This window comes from Sciurus carolinensis, chromosome 1 (genome assembly GCF_902686445.1).
Source record: "Sciurus carolinensis chromosome 1, mSciCar1.2, whole genome shotgun sequence".
NCBI classification, from domain to species: Eukaryota; Metazoa; Chordata; class Mammalia; order Rodentia; family Sciuridae; genus Sciurus; species Sciurus carolinensis.
Genome location: NC_062213.1, coordinates 87,990,808 through 87,998,803, shown reverse-complemented (window position 1 = coordinate 87,998,803; position 7,996 = coordinate 87,990,808). Strand labels below are relative to the sequence as shown.

At 40.5% G+C, this 7,996-nt stretch overlaps 1 pseudogene; it reads left to right on the top strand.

The window, feature by feature from the left end:
* Window positions 1–1,113: 1,113 nt before the first annotated feature.
* Window positions 1,114–2,136, top strand: LOC124985339 (DET1 homolog; annotated as a pseudogene).
* The last annotated feature ends 5,860 nt before the right edge of the window (window positions 2,137–7,996 follow it).

Here is a 7,996-nt window from a genome sequence, read left to right as displayed (position 1 = left end):
CTTCTATTGGGTAACTGCAGGTATTAGAAAATTAAGGTTTCAAACGGGCTCAAGAGGCTGTGTGTGTGACCTGAATCCTTGCACTGCCACCCTTTGGCCTAGTAAGGTTGATTGGTTTGTAAAAATTGCCTGATGTAGTAGGTGGGGAGCAGAGGTGTCTGGAAGGTCCCTGAAAATTGCTAGCCCTGCACTTTACATAGATGTTTTCAGTCAACTTTTTCATCACTGTGACCAAAACACCCGTCAATTCACCATAGCCAGATTGTGGAACCAACCTAGATGCCCTTCAGTTGATGAATGGATAAAGAAACTGTGGCATATATATACAATGGAATATTACTCAGCCATAAGAATGATAAAATTATGGCATTTGCAGGCAAATGGATGAAACTGGAGAATATCATGCTAAGTGAGATAAGCCAATCTCAAAAAAACAAAGGAAGAATGATCTCGCTGATAAGTGGGTGATGATACATAATGGGGCGTGGGAGGGGTTAGTTTTAGGGTTAGAGTGAGGGTTAGGGAGGGGGGCAAGAATGGGGGTAGGAAGGACTGTATAGAGGGAAAAGAGGGATGGAAGGGGTGGGGGGAAGGAAAAATAACAGAATGAATCAACCAACATTACCCTATGTAAATTTATGATTACACAAATGTTTTTTAATTAGAGTAAAAAACCTTTACTCTATGTACAAACAGAGAAACAACATGTATCCCATTTGTTTATAATAAAAAAAAAAAAAAAAGAACAAGTTAGGGGGAGCCCGGGCTGAGGCATGGTGGGGGCAGGGCCGGGGGAGGTACACACCAAGCTGACTTGAACCAGGACCCGACAGAGATGTGATAATGGATCATCATGTTTCCACTATTAAACCTCAAAGATACAAAATCAAAATGTCATTCACCGTTTGGAAACGTGGTGAATCAGTTCAGGCAAGGCAGGTACCCATTGAGCACCAGATTTGAGTGTTCCACCAGAATGTCTTCCCTAACTTTACAGTTGTCAACAATGAAAAACCTCCTTGTTTCTTGCGTAAATTCTCACCCTATGGACGCTACTTCATTGCTTTTTCTTCTGACCAGACATCTCTTGAACTTTATGAGTACCAGGGCTGCATGTGTGATAAAGTGGTCCTGTCACACAACCAAGGGCTGTACTTGTATAAAAACATCCTGGCCATCTTGTCTGTGCAGCAGCAGACCATCCATGGCTTCCAGGTGACTCCTGAAGACACATTCATCGATGTGCGAACCATTGGCTGCTTCCGCTATGAAGATGACCTGCTCACTGTGTCAGCTGTTTTCCCTGAAGTACAGCAGGACAGTCAGGCATGGCCAATCCCTTTACAGATCCTTTCATCAACTCCCTGAAACTCAGGCTACTGTTATACCTGTGGCGCCAGGGAGAGCAGAATGGTATTGCAATGGCCAAGAGGCACTTCTTCCAGTACTTTGGCCAGCTGTGTCAGCTGTGTATGTGGAAAATGCAGCTTCTGGATGAAAACCATCTGTTTATCAAGTGTATCAGTGAGGATGTAGTGACACTGCAAGTCACTGATCCATCTCAGGCATCGTTCTTTGTAGTGTACAATATGGTGACAATTGAGGTGATTGCCATGTTTGAGAATACATCGGATGAGCTTTTGTAACTCTTTGAGAACTTCTGTGATCTCTTCCATAATGCTACCTTGCACAGTGAAGTCCAATTTCCCTGCTCAGCTTCCAGCAACAATTTTGCAAGGCAGATCCAGTGCCTTGTTCAAAGACACAATTATAAATGCCAAGTATGGAGGGTACACGGAGGCTGTGCACTGGCTGCTGGGTCAGTGCCCCATCAGTGCACAGTCCTACAGTGGCAGCACCTACCTGGATTTGTCTCTCTTCAGCTACGATGACAAGTGGGTGTCACTCACGGAGTGACCCAAGACTTGTGGAGATCACCCCATCAGGTTCTATGTCCAGGACTCTGGCCTGCTCAAGTTTGAGATCCAGGCAGGTGTACTGGGCCGCCCCATCAACCACGCAGTGTGATGCCTCATTGCCTTCACCTTTCACCCTTTTGAGCCTTTTGCTATTTCCAGGCAGAGGACTAATGCTGAGTATGTTGTCAACGTCCATATACGACACTGCTGTCTGTAGGTGCCTGACCACAGCCAGTTTATCTGCCTTCTAGGATTTTGCCCCCTTCTTATTGCAGTGGACTCTAGAGTACATAATGCCAACTACTACCAGCTCTGTGGGTTCTGCACTGGTATATCTCACATGGAACAGAGTCAGGGAGAAGCAGGGCCTCTCCCTAATGGGATTTTCTTAATTGTATACAGTAGTGCTACTGATTGATTTGAAGTCCTTTTGCCTTTTCCCTGTGGGATTGCCCACATTAATTAAGTCCATTTAATTTTTATTTAGCATTTTATTACTGTAAAGATAAAAGCATTACACCTTAACCCCTTTCATGTCACTTCTTTGGCATTATGGTAAACAGCCCAAAGCAGGTAAATCATGTTTACTCATGAGAACTGTGTACAGTGTTTTCACTTACCAATAAGCAGAGGTATCTTTATAAGAAAAAATTAAAGCCTTGGCATTTTCTTACTTAAACATAAAAAAAAAAAAAAAAGAACAAATTAGAAGAGGAAAAGTGTATTTGGGGCTCATGGTTTCAGAGATCTTGTCCATGAATGGCTGACTCCATTGCTCTGGGCCCAAATTGAGGCAGCACATCAATGGGGAAAACTGTGACAAAGGGAAGCTGCTTCATCCATGACATCAAGGAAGCAGAGAGGCAGGGGGAAGGGGCAAGGGGCCACAAGGAAGATGCACCTTCCAGGGTACCTCCCCAGGGACCCACCTCCTCCAACCATATCTCACCTGCCTATAGTTACCACTCAGTCAGTCCATTCAAACTGTAATGGACTGATTATGTTATGGCTCTCATGATCTATTCATTTGATCTCTGAATATTCTTGCATTAACAGTAACTTTTGGGGGACACTTTATAACAACAGAACTCCTTTTATCTTGTAATGGTTATCTCCATTTTATATGACAAGCCAGCAGTGGTGACCAGAAAAATTTAGTGCTTTGTAACCTACTAGGCATGAATACTCCCTAGGTGTGCCTGGAAATCCCACATACCATGGTTGAAGACCCTAACAATATAGACACTCACAAGGCTGGTCATAGGGCCAAAGAGGAAAAATCCTGGGGCCAGTCAATGTAATATATCTTCAAAAGCCTGGATGGATCCTCTGATCTCAATGCACCACTAATGCCACTGTGATATTCATCTGACAATAACAAATATCAACTGAGTGGTTAAAAAAAATAATTTTTTTTTTTTTTTTTTGTGGTATTAGGAATGGAATCCAGGGCTTATGCCTGTTAAGCAAGTACTCTACCACGGAGCTACATCCCCACCACTATAAAAATCAAGAGAGCTTACAAGTGCCAGAAACTGATTTATGAATAATGTATGATCTCATTTTGTTGGTTTGTTTTGTTTTGTTTTGTTTTCCTGGGGATTGACCCTAGGGGTGTTTTACCATTGAACTAGAACCTTAGTCCTTTTTATTTTTTACTTTGAGACAGGTTAAGTGGCTTAGGCTAGCCTTGAACTTGGGATCCTCCTGCCTTAACCTCCTGCATTACTGGGATTAAGTAATCTGCATGGGCCCTGCAGATCTTATTGTTTTAAAACTTTTATTTTTTAAATTATATTAAATTTTTTGAACCCTGGGGTGCTTTATCACTAAGCTTTATGCACAGTCCTTTTATTCATTTATTTTTTAAATTTCGAGACAGGGTCTTGCTAAATTGCTGAGCATCTTGATAAATTAATTGCCCAGGCTGTCCTCCAACTTGTGATCCTCCTGCTTAAGCCTCTTAAGTCGCTGTGATTATAGGTATGTGCTGTTGTGCCCAGTTTAACACTTAATTTTTTTATTATGGTAAAATATTCAAAACAAAATTTAACCATTTTAAAGTATAATTTAATGACATTAAGTGCATTTGCAGTGCTGTATAACCATTACTGCTATACGTATCCAGAACCTTTTCATCATCCCAAACCAAAAATTCTGTACCCATTAAACTATAACTCCCCATTCCTTCTTCCTCTCTGTCCTTGGCAACTACTATTTAACTTTATTTTTTGCAGTAGTGGAGATTGGACCTAGGGGTACTTTCCCACTTAGTTACATCCATCCTTTTTATTTTTTATTTTGAGACAGGGTTTCTCTAAATTGTCCAGTCTGTTCTCCAACTTGTGATCCTCCTGCCTCAGCCTCCTAAGCAGCTGGGATTATAGGCATGCATGTCCACGCCCAGTTTATGATGATCTAATTCTTATCCTCTTCAGCAAACCCTATGTCTACAGTAAATTCCCAATAACCAGAATATTTGACCAACTGAACTACTCCATGCCACCATTAGACTTTGTAAGGATTTTTCCTACAATACTGTGTATGGTGGATGCACAATATTGTGTGTGATGGAGAGTTTTGTGTCCATCTTATAAATAGACGTGGGGACCCCAGGAAGCTGGGTCACATTAGCCTAGACCAATAGTATGGAAATCAAATTTGCATTTTAGAGATTCTACCCCATCACCACCTTCACTCTGACCTCCTTTTGTTGTTCTAGCTGTTAGACTAGGCTGCTTTTCCAAAAGGTATGAACATGAGGAACATTTGTTCTGAATTAAACTTGGCTGCAATTAAAGTGTTATCATATACATGAAGCTCAAATTACAGAGGCCGCCTCTGGCCAGTGAATGGCACAGCATGGCTGCTCAGAGAGGTGGAAAATTCTGAGGCCCCTCTAGCACTATTGCAAGAAAAATGCTCCGAGTGGTGTGGAGAGGGGCCAGCTGGTGATGTCAAGGGATTTATAAAAGAGATTACAAGACCTTTTAAGGGAATGAGGCAGTTGCTAATGATGGAAAACTGCTAAAGCTGGATGTGGATAAGGCTTGAACACTTCATTTGCTAGTTATCCTAAAATGTCTGTAACTTTTAAAAAAACATATTGTTACTTGTCCCTTTGTGTGAAGTTCAAAAGACAACATTAGAGTGTCTTGAGCAGAACCTGTTATACTAGTCAAAGTCTGGGGAAACTGAGCTGAGTTTTCAGAACACAAAGCCCAAAGTGCCAGACTCTGAACTTGGCAGGGAGAATTCATGCCCAAACACACATGGTTGCACTGCATGGTATTTCTCTTTCTTACTTTATCATCATTACTATTATTTTGTAAAGACCTAGAGCTTTAAGTGTGCTAGGCAAGTGCTCTGTCACTGAACTTTTATTTTGAGACAAGTTCTTACTAAATTGCCCAAGCTGACCTTAAATTGCTTACTTTATTTTATTTTATTTTATTTATTTATATGCAGGGCTGAGGATTGAACCCAGGGCCTCACACATGCCAGGCAAGCGCCCTACCACTGGGCCACAACCCCAGTCCTCTTTCTTTTTTTTAAGCAATGACAAAGCTGTCTAAAATCTTTATAACTCCAAAGAGAGATCTGAAAATAAAATGTTAAATGCAATGTTTATGTTGCATTTTCAATGTTTCCATAGTATTTTTACAATCCTTGTGTCATCTTATCTTAAGAATGTGAGTTTTATAAAGAGGAACCAAGATCAATTACAATGACACAGGATAGATTTAGTTAAGCAGATAAGCCCCAACTTTCTAAATTTAACAGCTAGGCTTTCTTTATGTTTTAAATAGATAACTGATGAAAATAGTCCCAGATTCAGGAATGGAGATCTAAGTTTGGAGAGGAAAAAGTGAAAGTCTTAAAATCAATTTTCTGTAGAGTAGCTTAACTAAAGGAATTTCTCTATCAAGTTTTTGTTGTTATTATTGTGAGTGTGTGTGTGTGTGTGTGTGTGTGTGTGTGTGTGCATTTTCCTATTGTGGAGCACTAAAACACACCAAAGGACTATATAAATAATATGCATGGACTAGGAATGTGGTTCAGTGGTAGAGTTCTTGCCTAGTATGTGCAAGGCCCTGAGTTTGATCCCTGGCACCCCTCCCCACCAAAAAACCCCTCAAGTTGTCACCTAGCGAGAAGGGCCAAAGCTAAAGTGGATTATTAAAAGGCATTTGGAAATAAGCAATGTAGAGGTACTTTGTAGTTTTGTTTTCAACATCTTTCATTGTGGGCACAGGACATCAATACAAGGACTATCAGTCAATTCTCTATATAACCTTATAATATGAAAAATCCAAACATTCATTTTAGTGCCAGACTTTTTTATTATATTTTTTTGTGGTGCTGGGGATGGCACCCAGGGGCCATTCATATTAGGCAAGCACTCTACCTTTGAGCTACATCACCAGCCCAACATTTTTCAATTATAGCTTAAATAAAAAGGTCAGAGAACAGTCCAGTTCAAAAATTTCCCATGGAGTACAGTCATCTCAGTCAGGTGTTGAAGGCCTCCCTAGTTGTCTCCAGGCTTTGTTGCCAGGTTTATCACCAAATGCTTCTTCCTGTGTGCTTATCTTCTCTCTGTCCCCTAAAGAGATTTTGTAGATTACTGTCTCTAAGGACCCTGTCTCTATTTCTACCCTACTCTGTGGTGTTCTCTATCAAAATCCTTTCTTTTTCAACTGCAAGCCTGACCTTGAAGCCATTGCTGACCATGCCAACCCAAAGATTTTTCTCCTTTCCTTCCTTCCATCCTACTTAGGAATGAGTGCCTCTCATTTTTATGTTTAGATCACATGTTACCTTCCCCACATCAAAGTGCCTGTCTCATTAAAGGTGTAAACCTCTCATGTCCCCTGCTACCCCTAGGAAACCATTAAAGCAGGAATACTTTTTAGATGTGCTTTTATTGTCTTTGACCAAAAGCTGTTGAATCAATAAATATTTCTTGACTGAAATATGAAGCAAGGTCAAGAAACACGGTTATAAACTACCTTGAAAAACAGTCTTTTGAGTTAGAAAAGTCAAGGGATGGTTCTACCATCCTGGAGAGATTATTGGATACACCAACATGAGAAAGAAAACTCAAACCCTGCCAAAATCCTCACTTTTTTCTTCAACTCAGAATTCTATTTTTATTTATATTTATTTATTTATTTGCAGAACTGGGGATTGAACCCAGGGATGCTCTACCACTGAGCTATCCTCAGCCTGTTTAATTTTTTACTTTGAGGCAGGGTCTCAAAATAAAAAAGTTGCTTAGGGCCTTTGCCAAATTGCTGAGGCTGGCCTTGAACTTGTGATCCTCCTTCTTCAGTTTCCCAAATTGCTGGGATTACAAGTGGATGCCACCAGACCCAGATTCAACTCAGAATCCTCTGTCCCTTTTCCTAAATCCTCACCACTATTCCAAGGGAATAAAAAGTTGATAGGTAGCTTGAAGACTCTCTGATAATGGCCTTTTTGGGTGACACTAGGGATTTAACCCAGGGGCAATATACTTCTGAGCTACATCCCCAGCCCTGTCTTTTACATTTTGATTTTGAGACAGGGTCTCACTGAGTTGCAGAGGCTGGCATTGAACTTTAGATCCTCCTGCTTCAGTCTCCCAACATACTGGGATTGTAGGCTGGGCCACCATGTCCATGGTACCATTTTTTTACTTGACAGTGTTTGGAGCATATAGAGTTGGAAATAATTAACCCACTGTAAAGTGTGGTAGCAGAATATTAAGTGATTTCTCTTTAAAAAGGAAAAAAAAAAAGCACTATTGTTAATGCTTTCTACTCCAGATTTGATTTAGTATGATCTTTTACTATGTGAACAATAAAGCAATAATTTGAGATGTTTTCCCCACAAGAAAGATTATTCTCAAAGGTGTCATATGCTGTAATGCTGCCTACATATTTTTTTCTCCTTAGTTGAAGCTGACTCCACCCAATAACCTAAGAGCAAAGCACATTTCCCATTGATTCATTTATTTTTGTTTTAAAAGTAAGTCTCTCTTTCTACATAAGTATGTATATTAAGGCAGGTGATAGCACATGTCTGTAATCCCA